Source organism: Pongo abelii, chromosome 12, assembly GCF_028885655.2.
Source record: "Pongo abelii isolate AG06213 chromosome 12, NHGRI_mPonAbe1-v2.0_pri, whole genome shotgun sequence".
Taxonomy (NCBI): Eukaryota; Metazoa; Chordata; class Mammalia; order Primates; family Hominidae; genus Pongo; species Pongo abelii.
In genome coordinates, this window is record NC_071997.2 from 42390248 (window position 1) to 42412543 (window position 22296).

At 41.6% G+C, this 22296-nt stretch overlaps 1 long non-coding RNA gene across 1 annotated transcript; it reads left to right on the top strand.

Moving 5' to 3' along the window:
- Positions 1 to 587: 587 nt before the first annotated feature.
- On the top strand, positions 588 to 20846 carry LOC129057653 (uncharacterized). The gene is made up of 2 exons (XR_008522299.1): positions 588 to 1052; positions 18984 to 20846. It is a non-coding gene; the product is annotated as an uncharacterized LOC129057653 (long non-coding RNA).
- The last annotated feature ends 1450 nt before the right edge of the window (positions 20847 to 22296 follow it).

The following is a 22296-nucleotide window of genomic DNA, read 5'->3' on the forward strand; positions in this document are numbered from 1 at the left end:
AGGACATATAGAATCCTGACACACCTAAATTATCCAAAAACAGAGGTGGTTGTATCTAGTACTGTTTTTGTTTACTTTAGTAGATCTTGTCTTTCGTTTTTAAATTGCTAACTTACACAATGTTTTTTAGCATGAACTCTGTTAATTGAAACATATTAAGACACCAAAATGTATTATAAAATAAACGATCCCAGTTAACAAAGAGCTTAACACATAGGGAAAAGAGGAATGTGATTATTCCTGTTTCTGAATACATCTAGAGATCAGCCAATACCATCACATTCAGAGCATAAATTGTAGAAATCCCATAATCCACCTTTGATTGACAATCATGAGAGAGTAGCCAACCATAGAGAATCAACAAGGAGAAAAACATGGACAGATTTACTTACCTCGTTGGGAAGACACTTTTCACCCTCCAAAGGAAAGAACAAATAATTGGATTCACCCTAAATGTAAGAAATCCAGATGGTTTACCAAGCCACAGAAATCTATGTCCATCTATAGTAGAGTTCCAGACTGTGGCATCTCCCAGCAACTGTTAGCTGACTCTGCTGCTGATGTCACAGAGAGTATTGCTAACAAGCAGACATCATAATTTATACATGGAGCTAAGAGAGGTTTGCTGTTTCTGCTGTACTGAAGGTCCTGCTTATTCATGGAAATAAGAACTGGACTAGAGTCTGTAAAAGAAGCTAAAAGTTTTAATCAATTCAGGCATAAAAATAAGGTTCAACTGTGAGTCTTCAAAAAGTCCTGTTGTGGGAAACTGAAAGGAAATTAGGCCCTGGAACTAATGAAACCAAATGATGAATTGCCGAACACTTTAATTTGACTTTTTCTTTCCAGTTATCTCCTGTGTGGATTTTCATAAGAATTTGATTCCTGAGTGAATATTCAGTCTGCTAGTTCAATAATTCAGGCTGCTGGAACAATAAAAGGAATGGGTACTTAAATTGGAGAGAAAATGGATTTAAAGACATATTTGATATGTATTGTCTCAAGTGTTTTCCACACATCATCTCATTTATTCCCCAGAATGATTTCATTAGGTAAGTATTTTTTTATTTCTTTTTTAAATTGACAGGTAAAAATTGTATATATTCATGGTGTGCAACATGGTGTTTTTGTGTTTTTGTTTTGTTTTTGTTTTTGTTTTTGTTTTTATTTTGAGACGGAGTTTCACTCTTGTGGCCCAGGTTGGAGTGCAATGGTGTGATCTCAGCTCACCGCAACCTCTGCCTCCCGAGTTCAAGTGATTCTCCTGCCTCAGCCTCCTGAGTAGCTGGGATTACAGGCATGGGCCACCACGCCTGGCTAATTTTGTATTTTTAGTAAAGACAGGGTTTCACCATGTTGGCTAGGCTGGTCTCGAATTCCCAACCTCCAGTGATCCGCCCGCCTTGGCCTCCCAACGTGCTGGGATTACAGGTGTGAGCCACCACACCTGGCCACATGGTGTTTTAATATATGTACACACTGTGGAATGACTAGGCCATTTAGCATGTGCATTATTAGATAAATATTATTAACTTCACTCTACAGATGAGGAAACCAAAGCTCATGGAGGCTCAAAATTGTGCTCACAATTTCAGAGCTGATAAGTAGATTAAGACTGGATTCAAATCTATACCAACGTGATACTAAACTCTGGTATTTTGTGTGTATGTGTGAGGGTGAGGAACATCAGGGCATATGAATAGTGCCAAACCTTTGAGGATTATTTCCTATTCAATTATCATCCATTCCTTGACTTGCAATACGTTTCTAAATATTACGGTGTTTGAGTTGTGTCTGGTCAGGAAATCAGAAACCACCACTCAAGGTATTTGAAACAGGAAATTTGATTCAAGGAATTAATTACAAAAGTATTAGGAGGGATAGTGATTCAGGCAGAATTTCTAGCTGTGGTTGAGTGAGGAGATCATCAAATCATCTTCCTTAAAAGCAACTATAAAGATGGACAAAATTGAAAAAAAAAAAAAAAGAGCCGTTTTAGCAAATTTGAAAGTGACCACAGGAAAACGACAATCCGAGAAGTGTTTATGCTTGAGCCCCTGCTAATCTTTGTGGAGATCTGAGGAATAAGTCCCAGTTATTCCAGTCATACTGCCCCCACCCCCAGCTTGATCAACATAGGGGTTCTGCCAGGGAGGGCAGCCCATGAGGACCAGCAGCTTCTCGACTGCCACTGAAGGAGACTCCCTCCATTAGGAGCACTGGATGACACCCACAGTCAGGATCAGTCAGTGAAACTGATTTCCCAGAGGCAGGAGAGTGGGGGGAGCCAAGGTCAAATTTCTACTAGCCTGCGGTTGAGGTTGCAATTGGGGCAAGCGTATTCCTGTATGATGCTGTGCACATGTATGGCAGAGACAGAGAATCCTCCAGCTATTCACACACTCCTAGCTGACGCTAAGGCTTTGTGTGAGCATAGAAGACTCAAAAGGTGGCATCAGAAAGCAAAACACTAGGAAGACCTGAGAAGAGCCTAATTTTTTTTTTTTTTTTAAGAGGAGTCTCCCTCTGTCCCCTAGGCTGAAGTGCAGTGGCAGGATCTCGGCTCACTGCAACCTCTGCCTCCTGGGTTCAAGTGATTCTCCTGCCTCAGCCTCCTGAGGAGCTCAGATTACAGGCGCGTGCCACCATGCCTGGCTAATTTTTGTATTTTTTGTGGAGACGGGGTTTCACCATGTTGGCCAGGCTGGTCCCGAACTCTTGACCTCAAGTAATCCACCTGCCTCAGCTTCCCAATGTGCTGAGATTACCGGCCTGGCCCCAACAGCCTAAATTTTTAATGTGGTCCCCTATCCATGTTCCAATGCATCAGCAGATGATGCAAACCTTACTGGTTTGAGGTATTTGAACACAATATTTATCTAATAATTGACTGAACGCTAAGCTATGCAAAGCAGTTGAAGACCAGCTGGGGCAAGATGTTGAGACTTCCATCTCTACAAAAAAGATGTAAAAATTAGCCAGGCGTCATGGCACATGCCTGTGGTCCCAGTTACTCGGGAGGCTGAGGCAGGGTGATCCCCTGAGCCCAAGAATTTGAGGTGGCAGTGAGTTGTGATAGTGCCACCGCACTCCAGCCTGGGTGACAAAGCAAGGTTCTCTCTTTAAAAAATATATGAAAAATGAAAATGTGCTGTTGAAGAGTACAATAATCAAAGTAAAGAATTCATTAGAGGAGTTCAACAAAAGATTTAAGATGGAAGAAGAATGAATCAGTGAACTTGAAGATAGATCAAGAGGACAACATCTTAGACAACAAAGAGAGAAAAGACTGCAGAAAAGTGAACACAGCCTTGAAGACCTGTTGTATATCAAGTGTACCTATATATACTTAATGGGCATTTCAGATGAGAGAGGAAGAAAGAGCAGAAAAACATGTTTGAATAAACAATGGCCAAATGCTCCTCAAATTACATGAAAAGCATTAATCTACAGATCCAAGAAATTCAGCAAATTTCAAATAGAAGAACCACACCTAGACACATTATAGTCAAACTGTTGAAAGCCAAAGACTCTTTTATCACTGAAAGTAGAATATACAGGGAACAGTAATACAATTAACAGCTACTTCTCCTCAAAAATAAGGCTAGAAGGTAGTTGTATAAAAATATTCAAAGTGCTGGGGGAAACGCCAACAATTATCCAAGAATTCTATATCCAGAATTTAAAAGTATCCTTCAAAAATGCAGGTGTAGAGCCGGGCGCAGTGATGCATGCCTGTAGTCCCAGCTGCTTGGGAGGGTGAGGTGAAAGGATTGATTTTCAACAAAATTGCCAAGAAAATTTAACAAGGAGAGGATAATATTTTAACAAATAGTCTGGGACAACTGCATATTGACTTTTTAAAAAAATGACCTTAGACCCTGTCCTTTACACAAAAATTCACTAAATGGATTATATACCTAAATGTACAAGCTAGAATTACAAAACTTCTAGAAAAAAAATAGGAGAAAAACTTCATAACCTTGGGTTGGGCAAGTAGTTCTTAAATATGACACCAAAAGAATGATCTATAAAAGAAAAAATAAGTAAATTAGAATTCATCAAAATCTAAAATTTTTGCACTATAAAAGATACCATAAAGAAGATAGTTTTCAAAAGCCACAGACTGGGATAAATGTTTCCAGACATATATCTGATAAAGGGCTTGTATCCAAAATATATAAAGAACTCATACAACTCAACAACAAGAAGTCAAGCCAATTAAAAATGAGCATAAGATTTAATAGACATTTCACCAAAGAAAGAATACAGATGGCTGAAAAGCAAATAGCCATGAAAAGATACTCAACAGCAACATAATCATCAGTGAAATGCAAATTAAAGCCACTAGATACCACTACACAGATACTCGTCAACTATAGTAAAAAAGACAGACAGTACCAAGTCTTGTCAAAGATGCAGAGAAACTGTACCCCTTGTGCATTGCTGGTGGGAATATAAAATGGTAGATCCACTGTGGAAAATAGTTTGGCAGGGTCTTTAAAAGTTAAACATAAATTTACCATACAACACAGCAATTCCATTCCTAGGAATTTACCCCAAAGAAATGAAAATGTATGTCCACATACAGACATATCTGTGAATTATTTCTTATAGCCAAAAACTGGAAACACAAAGGCCCATCAACCGATGAACAGGTAAACAAATTGTAGTATTTTCATACAATGGGATACTGTGCCACAATTAAAAGGCACACACTACTGATACGCACTAACACATGGATGAACTTCAAAAACATTATGCTAAGTGATAGAGACCAGACACAAAAGACGACACGTTGTAAATTCAATTTATATAAAATATTCAGAAAAGAGAAATGTATAGAGGCAGAAAACAGGACTGTGGTTCCAGAGGGCTGGAGTTGAGAGTGGAAATTAACCATAAACAGACACGAGGAAATTTTTGGGGGGTGATGAAATGTCCTAAAGCTAAGTTATAGTGATGGTCGCATGAATTTGCCAAAATTTTTGCAGTTACTTATAATGGATGAACTTTGTTGTATGTAAATTATATCTCAAAGTGTTTTTAAAAAATGTTGGGGCCGGGCGCAGTGGCTCACGCCTGTAATCCCAGCACTTTGGGAGGCCGAGGCAGGCAGCCTGAGGTCGGGAGTTCGAGACCAGGCTGACCAACATGGAGAAACCCTGTCTCTACTAAAAATACAAAAAAATTAGCCAGGCAGGATGGCACATGCCTGTAATCCCAGCTACTTCAGAGGGTGAGGCAGGAGAATCACTTGAACCCGGGAGGTGGAGGTTGGGATGAGCCGAGATCGCACCATTGCACTCCAGCCTGGGCAACAAGAGAGAAACTCCATTGCAAAAAAAAAAAAAAAAAAGTTGGAAGGGCTGAAGGATTGGAAAGGGGAAATGAGATTACCCAAAGATCAGTAATTGCAGGGTGTTACCATCTACCTAACCTGGAGAAAGAAAAGGAAAGGTGTTTTCCAGGACCCACAATCACCAGGCTACTGAGGCTACTGGGATACACTGCTGCCTCAAGAATAAAAGAAAAAGTCTGAGGCTTTGATCATCTTCCAATTTACTGCCAGTGACTCCTACTGGCAGAACCTAAAATCAACTGAAAAGAGAGTCTAGGAAATGTGGTTTGCAGGCTTCCAGCCGCCCTGTGATACAGAGACGCATGCAAGGGGTGCGAATGGAGTTAAGAGCCAGTAGACAACTGATTGGCACACTTGGGAAATAGTTATCACCCCCAACCAAAAAAAAAAATAATAACCTCTTAATTTTGAAATAGTTATACATTTGCAGAAAATTACAAAAAAAAAAAAAAAGGACCAGAAGGTCACATATACCCTTTTCTCAATTTTCCCCAATGGTAACATCTTGCATAGCTATTGTACAATAGCAAAACTAGGAATTGACCTTGGAGGCAGATGAGCATTAGGGAAAAACTAGGTAAAAGAAATGCTGATGCCTTTGACTTTTCCTTGGGTCAATACATGTTGGAACTAGCTCAGATGATATTTTCAGTTGCCTTCCATTCTAAATCTGAATCAAAACCAATTTCTTCTAAGAAATTTTTCCTGATTATTCCCCTTGTCCCACATTCCTATTTCCTTAGCACCTCTAGTCATTATCGCTTAAGGGAGTGGGGAGGGCAAATTATCTCAAATTTGTATTTTCATTTGTAATTTTTCTCTAATTGTTCCCTTTGTGCATGCTTCATCTCACTCACTAAATTGTAAATTGCTTGGGTTCTGAGATTTTTGTTCTTTGTTGCTACTATTGCCCTAGCACACTGAGAGTGGTTAAGAGCATGGACTTCGGAGTCAAAAGAGATTAGGACCAACTTCTGAGCAAGTTACTTCACTTCTTGAGGCTTCATTTTCTCCTTTGTAATATGTGTACAATAATAATGGTATTAACCTCATGGGTCAATAGTAAGGATTCATTGGAAAAGTATTTGTAAGGTGCCTAGCACAGTGCCTGGCACATATTAGCTACTGAATAATAACAAAATATTATTGTAATTATTACAGCATGGCATCTGATTTCTCCAGAGAGAGTTATGACAGAGGGGGAGGGAGATGGAAGGGGGGAGGGAAATAGGGCCCACAGTGTATTTTCTAACTTAATCTTGGAAGTGACCTATCTCAGTTCGCCATATCCTATCTGTCACAAACACTAATATGCTTATAATGTGGAAGGGAACACAGAGGTGTGAATACTAGGAGATGGAATCTCTGAGGCCAACTTAAAGGCTGGCTGCCCCAACCCCCATGAAACTGGGCTGCTCTTGGTTGGTGATTTGTGCTTGGTACAAGGTTGGCCTCTCTGGCCCTCTTTGTCTGGCACCATGCCCAGTTGTGGCAAATCAGCAACACTGTGGCATATATGTTACTCTTTCTCTTTAATGAGATGAATTTACCTTTTCCACAGGTTAAGAACAGTCTGAGGCCAGGCTTGGGAGCCCATGCCTGTAATCCTAGCATTTTGGGAGGCCAAGGTGGGTGGGTTGCTTGAGCCCAGGAGTTCGAGAATAGCCTGAGGAAACCCTGCCTTTTCAAAAAAACAAAAATTAGTCAGACATGGTGGTGTGTGCCTGTGGTCCCAGCTACTCAGAAGCCTGAGGTGGGAGGATCACCTGAGCCCAGGGGCAGAGGCTGCAGTGAGCTGAGATCTTGCTACTGCACTCCAGCCTGGGCAACAGAGACCCTGACTCAAACACACACACATACACACACACACACACACACACACACACACCAGTCTGGATCAACAAACCTTTTGCTAGACTGAGAAAAAAAGACAGAATAAATAAAATCGGAAACAAAAAAAGGGGATATACCAACTGAGACCACAGAAAAACAAAGAATCATTAAAGACTATTACAGGCAACTATACACCAACAAATGGGAAACCACAGAAGGAATGGATAAAGTCCTGGCCACATACAGTCTACCAAGATTGAACCATGAAGAAGTAGAAAATGTCAACAAACCAATGATGAATGTAAAAGAATCAAAGCTGCAATAAAAAGTCTCCCACCAAAGTAAAGTCCAAGACCTAATGGCTTCACTGCTGAATTCTACCAAACACTTAAAGAAGAACAAATACCAATTCTACTCAAACTCTTTTTAAAAACTGAAGAGGAGGGAGTACTTCCAAAATCATTCTACCAGGCCAGCGTCATCCTGATACCAAAACCAGACAAGGACACACAACAACAACAACAAAAAGCTACAGGCCAATATCACTAATGAACATAGATGCAACAATCCTCAATAAAATACCAGCTAACTGAATTAAACAACACATTAAAAAGATCATTTACCATGATCAAGTGGGATTCATGCCAAAGATGCAAGGATGGTTCAACATCAAAATTTGTGGTTTGTATCACAAATCAACAAATGTGGTACATCACATTGACAGAACAAAGGATAAAAACCACATGAACATATCAACAGATGCTAAAAAAATCATTCAATAGAATTTAATGACCCTTTATGATAAAAAAAAAACTTCAACAAATTGGGTATAGAAAGAACATACCTCAAAATAATAAAGGCCATATATGACAAACTCACAACCAACATCACACTGATTGGGGAAAAATTGAAAACCTTTCTCTAAGATCTGGAACACGACAAAGATGCCCACTTTTATCCAACGTAATACTGGAAATTCTGACCAGAGCAATTAGGCAAGAGAAAGAAATAAAGGGCATTCACAATTGGAAAGGAAGAAGTTAAATTAGCTTCATACATAGACAACATAGTCTTATACTCAGAAAAACCTAAAGACACCACCAAAAAAATTCTTAGAACTGATAAATGAATTCTGTAAAATGCAGGATACAAAATCAACAAATAAAAATTGGTAGCATTTATATACACCAACAGCAAACAATCTGAAAAAGAAATCAAGAAAGCAATCCCGTACAATAGCTACAAAGAATATAAAATACCTAGGAATCAGTTTAACAAAAGATGTAAAAGATCAATATAAGAAAAACTATAAAACACTGATGAAAGAAATTGAAGAGGACATCAAAAATTGGCAGAATATTCCAATCCATGGATTGGAAGAATTAATCATGTTAAAATGATAATTCTATTCAAGGCAATGTACAGATTTAGTGCAATCCCTATCAAGATACCAATTACATTCTCCATAGAAATAAAAACAAATCCTAAACTTTATATGGGACCACAAAAGACACCAAACAGCCAAAGCAATCCTGAGCAAAAAGAACAAAGCTAAAGGCATCACACTATCTGACTTCAAAATATACAACAAAGCTATAGTATCCAAATCAGCATGGTACTGGCATAAAAACAGACACATAGACCAACCAATGGAATAGAATAGAGAACCAAGAAACAAATTCACACATTTGCAGCCAACTCATTTTTGATAAAGTCACCAAGAACATATAATAGGGAAAGGACACTTTCCTCAATAAACGGTGCTGAGAAAACTGGATATTCACATGCAGAAGAATGAAACTAGACCACTATCTTTCACCATACAGAAAACTCAAGTCAAAATGGATTAAAGACTTAAATATAAGACTGGAAACTATGAAACTACTAGAAGAAGACATTGGACAAACACTCCAGGACATTGGTCTGGTCAAAGATTTTTTGTGTAAGACTCCAAAAGTACAGGCAAAATAAAGTAAAAATAGATCAATGGGATTACATCAAGCTACAAAGCTTCCGCACAGCAAAGGAAACCATCAAAAAGTGAACAGACAAGCCATAGAATGGGAGAAAATATTTGCAAACTATTCATCTGACAAGGGACTAATAACCAGAATACAAAAGGAGCTCAAACAATTCAATAACAAAAAAGAGAAATAATCCGACTTAAAAATGGGCAAAATATCTGAACAGACTTTTCATAAAATACGGCCAACAGGTAAATGAAAACGTATTCAACATCACTAATCATCAGATAAATACAAATCAAAACCACAATGAGATATTAACTTACCGCAAGGAGATATCAACTTACCCCAGTTAGAATGGCTTTTATAAAAAAGACAGGGAATAGCGGATCCTGGTGAGGCTGTGGAGAAAGGGGGACTCTCAAACAACGTTGGTGGAAATATAAACTAGTACAGCCACTATGGAAAATAGTATGGAGGCGCCTTAAAAAAAAACAAAAACAAAAACAAAAACTAAACTGAAAATAGAACTACCACATGATTCAGTAATTTCCACTACTGGGTATACATCCGAAAGAAAGGAGATCAATATATCAAAGAAATAGCTGCACAACCATGTTCATTTGCAGCACTATTCACAATAGCCAATACAGGGAACTAAACTAAGTGTTCATCAATGGATGAATGGATAAAGAAAATGTAGTATATATACATACTGAAATATTATTCGTCCATAAAAAAGAATGAAGTCTTGTCGTTTGCAGCAACAGGGATAGAACTGGAAGTCATATTGGTAAGTGAAATAAGCCAAGCACAGAAAGACAAATATTGCATATTCTCCCTCATATGTGGGAGCTAAGAAAAAGTAGATCTCATAAAGCTAGAGAGTAGATTGGTGGTTACCAGAGGCTGGGAAGAGTACTGGGGGAAGCAGGATGAAGAGAGGCTGATTAATGGGTACAAATATATACTTAGAATAAATATGACTTGGTGTCCTATAAGTCAGTAAGGTGACTATAGTTAACATTAATTGTTTGTACATTTCAAAATAGCTAGAAGATAATTTTAAAAAGTGTAAAGAAAAGATAAAGATATAAGGTGACGGATATCCCAATTAAACGAAGAGAGCAGTCTGGCATATTCTTCCCTAAAACTCTGTGTAGGCTGGGAGCGGTGGCTCACGCCTGAATCCCAGCACTTTGGGAGGCCGAGGCAGGCAGATCACGAGGTCAGGAGATTGAGACCACGGTGAAACCCCGTCTCTACTAAAAATACAAAAAATTAGCCAGGCGCGGTGGCGGGTGCCTGTAGTCTCAGCTACTCGGGAGGCTGAGGCAGGAGAATGGCGTCAACCAGGGAGGCGGAGCTTGCAGTGAGACTAGATCGCGCCACTGCATTCCAGCCTGGGCAACAGAGTGAGACTCCGTCTCAGAAACAACAACAACAACAACAACAACAACAACAACAACTCTGTGTATATGCCTTCTTACGGTTTAGGCTTTCTCCCCTTGAAACCTGGAAACCTAAGTCTTTCCTGGAATGCTGAGTGGCTACTTCCTGGAAGTGTTTGTTTGAAAAGATGCCACCAACTTCTAATTAAGTTGGGTTTTCACAGGCCTCTTACATTTTGTGTAGACCCTGAGCAGGCACCACATTGCAGCAAGCACGACCCCAGCAAAAGGAGAGTGTGGGGCTTTGCCAGAGGCCTCTGGACGGGAGGCATGGGTGTCACCTGACAGTCACTAGCGCCCTGTGACTCCAGGAGGTCTGGGCATTATCCTTTGAATGCAATCCACTGAGTTACTTTCCTATTTCCTTTACATTTGAACCATTGCATCCACTCTAGAAAGAACCGGAAATAAGAGGAAAAAATGACTCAGGTCACACATGGACATAAGCAACTTTCTCGTGCATAGTGAGATGTGAGGGTTTTCAGGAGGCATTCCTGTTTCCACAACCATCACCCCAAACCAGAATTCCAGCAACCAAGACTGTAGGAATATGTGCTCCCCCAGTTAAAAATTGCTCTATCTAGGCCGGGCACGGTGGCTCTTGCCTGTAATCTCAGCACTTTTGGGAGGCCGAGGTGGGCAGGTCACCTGAGGTCAGGAGTTCAAGACCAGCCTGGCTAACATGGTGAAACCCCGTCTCTACTAAAAATACAAAAATAACCCAGGGGTGGTGCCACGTGCCTGTAGTCCCAGCTACACAGGAGGCTGAGGCAGGAAAATCGCTTGAACCCAGGAGGCGGCGGTTGCAGTGAGCCGAGATCACGCCATTGTGCTCCAGCCTGAGTGACACAGCAAGACTCTGTCTCAAAAAAAAAAAAAAAAATTCCTCTATCTGGCATGCACTAAAATCATAAGCTATGTGAGGACAAGGACTTTGTCTTAATCCTCCATGCCTACAACACTGTCTGAAACAAGTACATGTTAAATGTTGAATGAATGATGCATGCCTTAAGAGTAAGTCATTCCAAAAGTCTCTGTTGACAATCCTTACTGCTAGGAAAAATAATGCACCCGTCACTGAACCTCAGCATTAATAAGTTCACTCAAATGGAAAATCTTTTTGTCCTAGTTTTGAGAAATACTTGGAGGGACATAAAGTCAAGGCACCTGCCTCAAGGGACCTTACAACTTAGCACATCTATGTGGTGTCTGTCAGCTTCCTGAGTGAGCTGGCTGAGAGCAGTGAAGAAGGGTGACAGATTGGCTCAGTAAATATTTATACATTATGTAACATATATATATTAAGCAGCAGAGACATCTTGGCCCCTGTCTCAACATAAAGTACAAAGAAACAACTCCAATCCCTGCATTACCAACCATTGACAAACTTTGTGGCTTCCTCCAACCCTTCTATTCCACAGACATGATTGAAACACACCACCCCAAGCCTTCCTGTTCCCATTTCCATTGCTCTGTATGATCCTTTCTGCAGTTGGAAGTAAGTATCTTCCTTGTCTGTGTTCATGGGTCACAACCTGCATACTTATCTCACTCTCAGAGTCAGGTGTAATCTGATGGGGAGAAGCTGTCTTGTGCAGAGCTTGCCCAGCTGTCTTAAAAGGACAGCACCTGGGACATGCAGCGGGGCCTTGGTGATGTGGGATAGGTGAGAGAAAGTGTTAAAAGATGTGTGAAGGCTGGGTGCAGTGGCTCACGCCTGTAATCCCAGCACTTTGGGAGACTGAGGCAGGTAAATTGCTTGAGCCCAAGAGTTTGAGACCAGTCTGGGCAACATGGTGAAATCCCATCTCTATAAAAAAATTAGCCAGGCGTGATGGTGCATGCCTGTCCCAGCTACTTAGGAAGCTGAGGTAGTATCACCTGAGCCCAGGGAGGTAGAGGCTGCAGTGAGAGTGAGCCACGATTTCACCACTGCATTCCACTGCATTCTGGGTCTCACTGGTGACCCAGAATGAGACCCTGTCTCAAAAAAAAAAAAAAAAAAAAAGTACGTGTGTGTGTGTGTGTGTATGTGTGTGTGTGTGTGTGTGTGTGTCTATGTAGTTGAATTTCACCAATTTAACTATGTGCCTGGGGGCAGTCCCTTTTGCATAGAAAATGAAAATGTTCCTGCTCACCAGCAGGGACATCTCCACTCCACAGGCTGCTTTCCTCCTAACAGAAAGGTATTTTTAGTCTATTATATAAGTGCAGCATCTAAACTTGGTAACTTCTTATTTACAGACAGTTTATTATATGCCACACGTGTACTAGGCATTTTAAATGTCATTTCATCCTCACAATTGTCACATCATTATTCCATTCTTGAAAGACAGAATTTGAGGCCCAGAGTGGTCAAGAAACCTGTTCCGAGTCACACAGAGAGTAACTGCAGATATGGGATGTTAGAGTAACTGCAGATATGGGATGTTAGGCCTGGTTGGCCCCAGAGCACCACTGTCTTCATCGCTCTGTCACATGGCCTGTGCAGAATTACAAGCCCAGACACAGTTACTTTCCAACTAAAGTGGCTACAAGCTCCATCGTCCCCTTGGAAACCTCAGTCCTCATGATTTCTGATTGACACCATCCCAAAACCCAGGTCCTGGTTCTGGAGTTTAAAGCCTCTTTCCATGTCTCGAGCTCTGGGTGGCCTGGAACATACTCTTGAGAAATTCCAGCCCCTCTTTGGGGAATTTTAAATGATAAGAGAGAAAAGAGGGGAACAGGTTGCTTGAGCTGAGAAAACTGTCTCCAGAGGGGTTGAAATCTTTGGTAGAGGTGCATGTGGGTGTTTGTGGAGGGGTGCGGGGCTCCCCCATTCTCCCTCTGGGATGTCCATATTCAGGTGTACTTCCATTCCACACACCGTTGATAACCTGGCTGTGTCTCTTCCCTGACACTTCACTGGAAGAAGTGTATTCCAGGAACCGCATACAGAACCACCCTTCCTTCCAGGGCCTTTCCCTGCTGGACAAGCTCAAGCTGTCATTAAAGGGCCCAAATCCACTCTTGTGGAAGAATGGGCATAGCTGGGATTTATAGGCTGAATAAGGAGAGCTCATGCAGAAACTTTGTATTAAAAAGACACTCATTATACATAAACACTTGTGCAGCAAGATATCCAAGGGAACCAGGTGCGGTAGCTCACGCCTGTAATCCCAGCACTTTGGGAGGCCAAGGCGGGCGGATCACCTGAAGTCAGGAGTTTGAGGCCAGCCTGGCCAACCTGGTGAAATCCCGTCTCTACTAAAAATACAAAAATTAGCCAGGCATGGTGGCATGCGCCTGTAATCCCAGCTACTCAGGAGGCTGAGGAAGGAAAATCGCTTGATCCCGGGAGGTGAGGCGGAGGTTGCCGTGAGCTGAGATCATGCCATTGCATTCCAGCCTCGGTGACAGAGTGAGACTCCATCTCAAAAAAAAAAAAAAAAAAAAAAAGATATGCAAGGGGAGTTTGCTGACATCAACCCACCAAAGAAAGGCAGAAAGAGCATTTTCATTTAAACTTTTCCTTTCATGAGAGTTTGTAATTATCTTGCTTAACTTCCTCGTTGTAAAAATTCATCTTACCAAATGTTTACAATTAGAAATTTGCTTTCTCTCCTTCAAAAGATCTTTAAGTACCTTCCATAGAACAGGCCCTTTGGGAGATGCTGAAGTGTAGAGCTGAACTAACGTGGTCCTTGACCTCATGAGTGAGTGAATGTAACAACATGAACTTAGCACTGTGAGGCTGGCACCGGTGGATTCTCCGAGGATAGAAGGGAGGCCGTGGGCATATTCCTTGGGGTGTGGATTGAAAGCCTCCAGTGAAGGGTGAGGCAGTTCTACCACCTCCAAAGTGCTTAAGAGGGCCAGGCGCGGTGGCTCACGCCTGTAATCCCAGCACTTTGGAAGGCCGAGGTGGGCAGATCACCTGAGGCCAGGAGTTTGAGACCAGACTGGCCAACATGGTGAAACACCATCTCACTAAAAGTACAAAATTTAGCTGGGCATGGTGGTGGGTGCATGTAATCCTAGCTACTTGGGAGGCTGAAGAGGAAGAATCGCTTGAACCTGGGAGGCGGAGGTTGCAGTGAGCCGAGATCACACCATTGCACTCTGGCCTGGGTGACAGAGCAAGACTCTGTGCCCCCGCCCCCCCCCCAAAAAAAGTGCTTAAGAGCAACCAAGCTCTCAGGCTGAAGAAATAATAAATGTTTTATTCAGTGTGACTGTGAGATAGAAAATGTTGGCTAATTAAAGGTTTGGATGAATAGAGATTTTTATGATCCATCTAGTAGGTGGATCATTTTGGAAGGGTTAATACACACTCAACATTAAAACTCCATCTGACAAACTGTTATTTGACCTTGATGATGATCAGGGCATTTCAATTTGGTTGAGGGAATGTGGTAGATGTGGCAGGAAAGATACAGTGGAAAGGCCTAATGAAAAGCCATGAATTCGGGCAGGCGCGGTGGCTCACGCCTGTACTCCCAGCTCTTTGGGAGGCCAAGGTGGGTGGATCATCTGAGGTCAGGAGTTCGAGACCACCCTGGCCAACAATGTAAAACCCCGTCTCTACTAAAAATATAAAAATTAGCCTGAGATGGTTGTACACACCTGTGATCCCAGCCACTTGGGAGGCTGAGGCAGGAGAATTGCTTGAACCCAGGAGGCAGAGGTTGCAGTGAGCCGAGATCACGCCACTGCGCTCCAGCCTGGGTGACAGAGAGAGACTCCATCTCAAAAAAAAAAAAAAAAAAAGCCGTGAATTTGAAATGGGGTTCTGGCTTCAATGAGCCCCTGCAGTATTTGATGTGTGGACAGACTGGATGAATGCCGTGCTTTAGAAAGATTAATTTGGTGGTAGTGTTCAGGGAAGGTGGGAGAGGTGTAGGGGCTAGAACAAGAAGAGTAGCTATGAAGTAGTTATAGTAAGCAAGGCATGGAGTGATTGTGGTGGTGGTAGGGGTGAGGGAAAACCCATTTTAAGTTGTTTTGGGGTCCAAGTGCAGGATACAAAGAAGAGAGATGGAGGGAGGAGTAGTTCGGGATTTTGAGGCTTGCTTCCTAGGAGCACCACTCTTAGGCCCATGTAAGAAAGCTCTAGAGGCTCTCACTCCAGCTCTGCTCTAGCCACATTCTTCCCTACGGATGAGACATTCTTGAGGTCAAGGCGCTATGGCCACCTGGAGACTGTTACCCTCACACTTTCTAGGCTATGCCAGATACCTGGGAACCAGAATTCACTGTCCAAAGATCAAAGCCTATTTCCTGGCCTTGTGCAGGCTTCCTCCCTGGGCCCATGTCCCAGGGGTCAGTGGCAATGCTGGTGTGTGCACCCCTAGGCCTGGGCAGTGGCCAAAGGGTGACTGCTTGTGGGGGATGATGTATGGGTGGAGCTTGGATTTTCTCACTGTGGTGAGGAAGAGGCCATGCATGTATGCACAGCCTCTGTGGTGCAGGCTGGAGTCAGGGATGGGAAGAAACGGGGCTGAGCTATGGTCAGGGGCCAAGGCCGTCTCTCCCAGTATTACCAGGCTCTGGCATGGAACTCTTATAAGTCTGAGAATTCTAAAACTCCTGCCCTTGCAGGTCATCCTTATAAAAGTATGATTGTAAAGTAGCAAGAGAGACATTTTATTTAGCAGCTTATTGGCTTGGTCTGTAACTTTTAAATACTCAGATATATGGTAGACACTGAGACATGTGGCTCCCATGTGTATACAACTATTAGATGTGGGCCTGCTTTTTAGTCAAACATATCCCTTATTGACTTTCTCAGTATGACTCTTCTCCAAATCTTCTCTTTGCTCAGGGCTTACCTCTTAGGTTGTCTCTTATGAATATTCAACTCAGTTCTTTTGTTCATTGGCTTGCCGTTTTTAATTTTTTTTTTTATTATACTTTAAGTTTTAGGGTACATATGCACAATGTGCAGGTTAGTTACATATGTATACATGTGCCATGCTGGTGTGCTGCACCCATTAACTCGCCATTTAGCATTAGGTATATCTCCTAATGCTATCCCTCCCCCCTCCCCCCACCCCACAACAGTCCCCAGAGTGTGATGTTCCCCTTCCTGTGTCCATGTGTTCTCATTGTTCAATTCCCACCTATGAGTGAGAACATGCGGTGTTTGGTTTTTTGTCCTTGCAATAGTTTACTGAGAATGATGATTTCCAATTTCATCCATGTCCCTACAAAGGACATGAACTCATCATTTTTTATGGCTGCATAGTATTCCATGGTGTATATATGCCACATTTTCTTAATTCAGTCTATCATTGATGGACATTTGGGTTGGTTCCAAGTCTTTGCTATTGTGAATAGTGCCGCAATAAACATACGTGTGCATGTGTCTTTATAGCAGCATGATTTATAGTCCTTTGGGTATATACCCAGTAATGGGATGGCTGGGTCAAATGGTATTTCTAGTTCTAGATCCCTGAGGAATCGCCACACTGACTTCCACAATGGTTGAACTAGTTTACAGTCCCACCAACAGTGTAAAAGTGTTCCTATTTCTCCACATCCTCTCCAGCACCTGTTGTTTCCTGACTTTTTAATGATTGCCATTCTAACTGGTGTAAGATGGTATCTCATTGTGGTTTTGATTTGCATTTCTCTGATGGCCAGTGATGATGAGCATTGTTTCATGTGTCTTTCAGCTACATAAATGTCTTCTTTTGAGAAGTGTCTGTTCATACCTTTTGCCCACTTTTTGATGGAGTTGTTTGTTTTTTCTTGTAAATTTATTTGAGTTCATTGTAGATTCTGGATATTAGCCCTTTGTCAGATGAGTAGGTTGCGAAAATTTTCTCCCATTTTGTAGGTTGCCTGTTCACTCTGATGGTAGTTTCTTTTGCCGTGCAGAAGCTCTTTAGTTTAATTAGATCCCATTTGTCAATTTTGGCTTTTGTTGCCATTGCTTTTGGTGTTTTAGACATGAAGTCCTTGCCCATGCCTATGTCCTGAATGGTAATGCCTAGGTCTTCTTCTAGGGTTCTTATGGTTTTAGGTCTAACGTTTAAGTCTTTAATCCATCTTGAATTAATTTTTGTATAAGGTGTCAGGAAGGGATCCAGTTTCAGCTTTCTACATATGGCTAGCCAGTTTTCCCAGCACCATTTATTAAATAGGGAATCCTTTCCCCATTGCTTGTTTTTCTCAGGTTTGTCAAAGATCAGATAGTTGTAGATATGTGGCGTTATTTCTGAGGGCTCTGTTCTGTTCCATTGATCTATATCTCTGTTTTGGTACCAGTACCATGCTGTTTTGGTTACTGTAGCCTTGTAGTATAGTTTGAAGTCAGGTAATGTGATGCCTTCAGCTTTGTTCTTTTGGCTTAGGATTGACTTGGCAATGCAGGCTCTTTTTTGGTTGCATATGAACTTGAAAGTAGTTTTTTCCAATTCTGTGAAGAAAGCCATTGGTAGCTTGATGGGAATGGCATTGAATCTATAAATTACCTTGGGCAGTATGGCCATTTTCATGATATTGATTCTTCCTACCCATGAGCATGGAATATTCTTCCATTTGTTTGTATCCTCTTTTATTTCATTGAGCAGTGGTTTGTAGTTCTCCTTGAAGCAGTCCTTCACATCCCTTGTAAGTTGGATTCCTAGGTATTTTATTCTCTTTGAAGCAATTGTGAATGGGAGTTCACTCATGATTTGGCTCTGTTTGTCTGCTACTGGTGTATAAGAATGCTTGTGATTTTTGCACATGGATTTTGTATCCTGAGACTTTGCTGAAGTTGCTTATCAGCTTAAGGAGATTTGGGGCTGAGACAATGGGGTTTTCTAGATATACAGTCACATCGTCTGCAAACAGGGACAAGTTGACTTCCTCTTTTCCTAATTGAATACCCTTTATTTCCTTCTCCTGCCTAATTGCCCTGGCCAGAACTTCCAACACTATGTTGAATAGGAGTGGTGAGAGAGGACATCCCTGTCTTGCGCCAGTTTTCAAAGGGAATGCTTCTAGTTTTTGCCTATTCAGTATGATATTGGCTGTGGGTTTGTCATAAATAGCTCTTATTATTTTGAGACATGTCCCATCAATACCTAATTTATTGAGAGTTTTTAGCATGAAGCGTTGTTGAATTTTGTCAAAGGCCTTTTCTGCATCTATTGAGATAATCATGTGGTTTTTGTCTTTGGTTCTGTTTATATGCTGGATTACATTTATTGATTTGCGTATATTGAACCAGCCTTGCATCCCAGGGATGAAGCCCACTTGATCATGGTGGATAAGCTTTTTGATGTGCTACTGGATTTGGTTTGCCAGTATTTTATTGAGGATTTTTGCATCAATGTTCATCAAGGATATTGGTCTAAAATTCTCTTTTTTGGTTGTGTCTCTGCCTGGCTTTGGTATCAGGATGATGCAGCTGAGGGTCCTGTCTGTTAGAAGGAAAACTAACAAACAGAAAGGACATCCACACCAAAAACCCATCTGTACATCACCATCATCAAAGACCAAAAGTAGATAAAACCACAAAGATGGGGAAAAAACAGAACAAAAAAACTGGAAATTCTAAAAAGCGAGCGCCTCTCCTCCTCCAAAGGAACGCAGTTCCTCACCAGCAATGGAACAAAGCTGGATGGAGAATGACTTTGACGAGGTGAGAGAAGGCTTCAGACGATCAAACTACTCCGAGCTACAGGAGGAAATTCAAACCAAAGGCAAAGAAGTTGAAAAGTTTGAAAAAAATTTAGACGAATGTATAACTAGAATAACCAATACAGAAAAGTGCTTAAAAGAGCTGATGGAGCTGAAAGCCAAGGCTCGAGAACTACGTGAAGAATGCAGAAGCCTCAGGAGCCAATGCAATCAACTGGAAGAAAGGGTATCAGTGATGGAAGATCAAATGAATGAAATGAAGTGAGAAGGGAAGTTTAGAGAAAAAAGAATAAAAAGAAACGAACAAAGCCTCCAAGAAATATGGGACTATGTGAAAACACCAAATCTGTGTCTGATTGGTGTACCTGAAAGTGACAGGGAGAATGGAACCAAGTTGGAAAACACTCTGCAGGATATTATCCAGGAGAACTTCCCCAATCTAGCAAGGCAGGCCAACATTCAGATTCAGGAAATACAGAGAACGCTACAAAGATACTCCTCGAGAAGAGCAACTCCAAGACACACAATTGTCAGATTCACCAAAGTTGAAATGAAGGAAAAAATGTTAAAGGCAGCCAGAGAGAAAGGTCTGGTTAACCACAAAGGGAAGCCCATCAGACTAACAGAGGATGTCTCGGCAGGAACTCTACAAGCCAGAACAGAGTGGGGGCCAATATTCAACATTCTCAAAGAAAAGAATTTTCAACCCAGAATTTCATATCCAGCCAAACTAAGCTTCATAAGTGAAGGAGAAATAAAATACTTTACAGACAAGCAAATGCTGAGAGATTTTGTCACCACCAGGCCTGCCCTGAAAGAGCTCCTGAAGGAAGCACTAAACATGGAAAGGAACAACGGGTACCAGCCGCTGCAAAATCATGCCAAAATGTAAAGACCATCGAGACTGGGAAGAAACTTATTGTTTTTAATACCTTCAGGATCTCTAGTGATGTTTCTTTTTTCATCAAAAAATTTGTTTAAAAATATTTTTTAATCTTCTTGCAACTGACCTTTTTCATTTTAACTTTGATTGTTCTTCCTTTCATTTGTTAGTCTTGAATGCTTAACAATTTTAAATTTTTTAAAATATACCCACTTTGCCTTTGTTGATTTCTTTATTGTACATTTATTTTCTACTTCCTTGATTTCTCCCCTTATGATTTATTTCCTTCTACTTACTTTGGGTTTTACTTATTCTTCTTTTTCTAGTTTCATGAGATGGAAGCTTAATTGATTTTCAGTCTTTTTTAAAAAACATATGTACTTGGCTCACGCCTGTAATCCCAGCACTTTGGGAGGCCGAAGCGTGCGGATCACGAGGTCAGGAGATCAAGACAATCCTGGCTAACACGGTGAAACCCCGTCTCTACTGAAAATACAAAAAATTAGCTGGGCGTAGTGGCGTGCGCCTGTAGTCCCAGCTACCCGGGAGGCTGAGGCAGGAGAATGGCGTGAACCCGGGAGGCGGAGCTTGCAGTGAGCCAAGATTGCGCCACTGTACTCCAGTCTGGGCGACAGGGCCAGACTCTGTCTCAAAAACAAAACAAAACAAAAACAAACAAAAAACATATGTACTTTAGACTGTAAATTTTTATTAAAAACAGCTTTAGCTGTATCCTACCAGTTTTGCTATGCCGTATCTTTATTGTCATTCAGTTAGAAAATACTTTCTCTATTGTTGTGATTTCTTCATTGATTCATGGGTTATTTAGCAGTGTGCAATATCACTTAATCTCCATGCAACTTAATTCCACTATTGTCAGAAAAGTGTTTAGAATCATTTCAATCTTTTGAAATTGCTGGAATTTACTTTATAATCCAGGATACAGCCAGTTTTGGCAAATTCCTTACATTCTTTGTTCCAATATTGCTGCTGACTGTACGTCCTATCTCCAGAAGAAGAGGGCACATCCAAATTCTAAGGTCTAAGCTAGGAAGTGATACATATCACCTGCTCTCATTCTACTGGCAAGAATATATTCACATATCCACATGGCTTAATGCTAGGAGCTTAATGCTTAATGCTAGGGGCTTAATGCTAGGATGGAGGCAAAGCTGAATTTTCAGAACAGATTCTCCCCCTATAAGACAGCAAGACAGTGGCAAGCTGTCCCACACAGATAGTGTTCCATCAGATTGGCCTGATTTAGACCACTTTCCTACGTTTTACCAGTCGCTGTGGCAAAAGGGATAGAGAGTAATCCTGTTGGACCAAGCCCGGATATTCATCTCCTTTATCAATAATAGACATTGTTAATTCCACAAGAGCCAGAAAAAACGGGTTCCAAGGGGGTCAGGCGCTGTACCTCATGCCTGTAATCCTAGCACTTTGGGAGACCAAGGCGGGCAGATCACTTGAGGTCAGGAGTTTGAGATTAGCCTGGCCAATATGGTGAAACCCTGTCTCTACCAAAAATATAAAAAGTAGCCAGGCATGGTGGCCTGTGCCTGTAGTCCCAGCTACTCAGGAAGGTGAGGCAGGAGAATCTCTTGAAACCCGGAGGTGGAAGTTGCAGTGAGCCGAGATCACACCATTGCACTCCAGCCCAGGCGACAGTGCAAGACTCCCTATCTCACACACACACACACACACACACGTTCCAAGGAGGAAAGATGAGTTACCTTACAAAGAAAAGGGAATAAGCTGGGTGTGGTGGCTCACGCCTGTAATCCCAATAGTTTGGGAGGCTGAGGTGGGAGGATGGCTTGAGTTTAGGAGTTCGAGACCAGCCTGGGCAATATGGTGAGACCCTGTCTCAAAAAAAAGTGGGGTGGGGAATAAGTAGTACCATACAGAAACTACAGCTAAAAGAAACAAAAATGGTGCTCACTACAAAAAGTGAGAAAAAGGAAAAAGGTAGCTTCTGGATTTGGAAATTCAAAGGTCACTGGTGTTCCTAATGAGATCCACGGTTGTGGAGTGGCAGAGAGAAGCCACCTGTGGCGCAGGAGTCGTCAGTAGGAGTCGCAGGAGGAATGGATGCAGCATGGTGGGAGTGGACGTCACTTTCAAGGTGATCAGCTGTTAAGAGCGGCAAATACAGCGTCTTGGCTCGAGTTCCCCCAAACG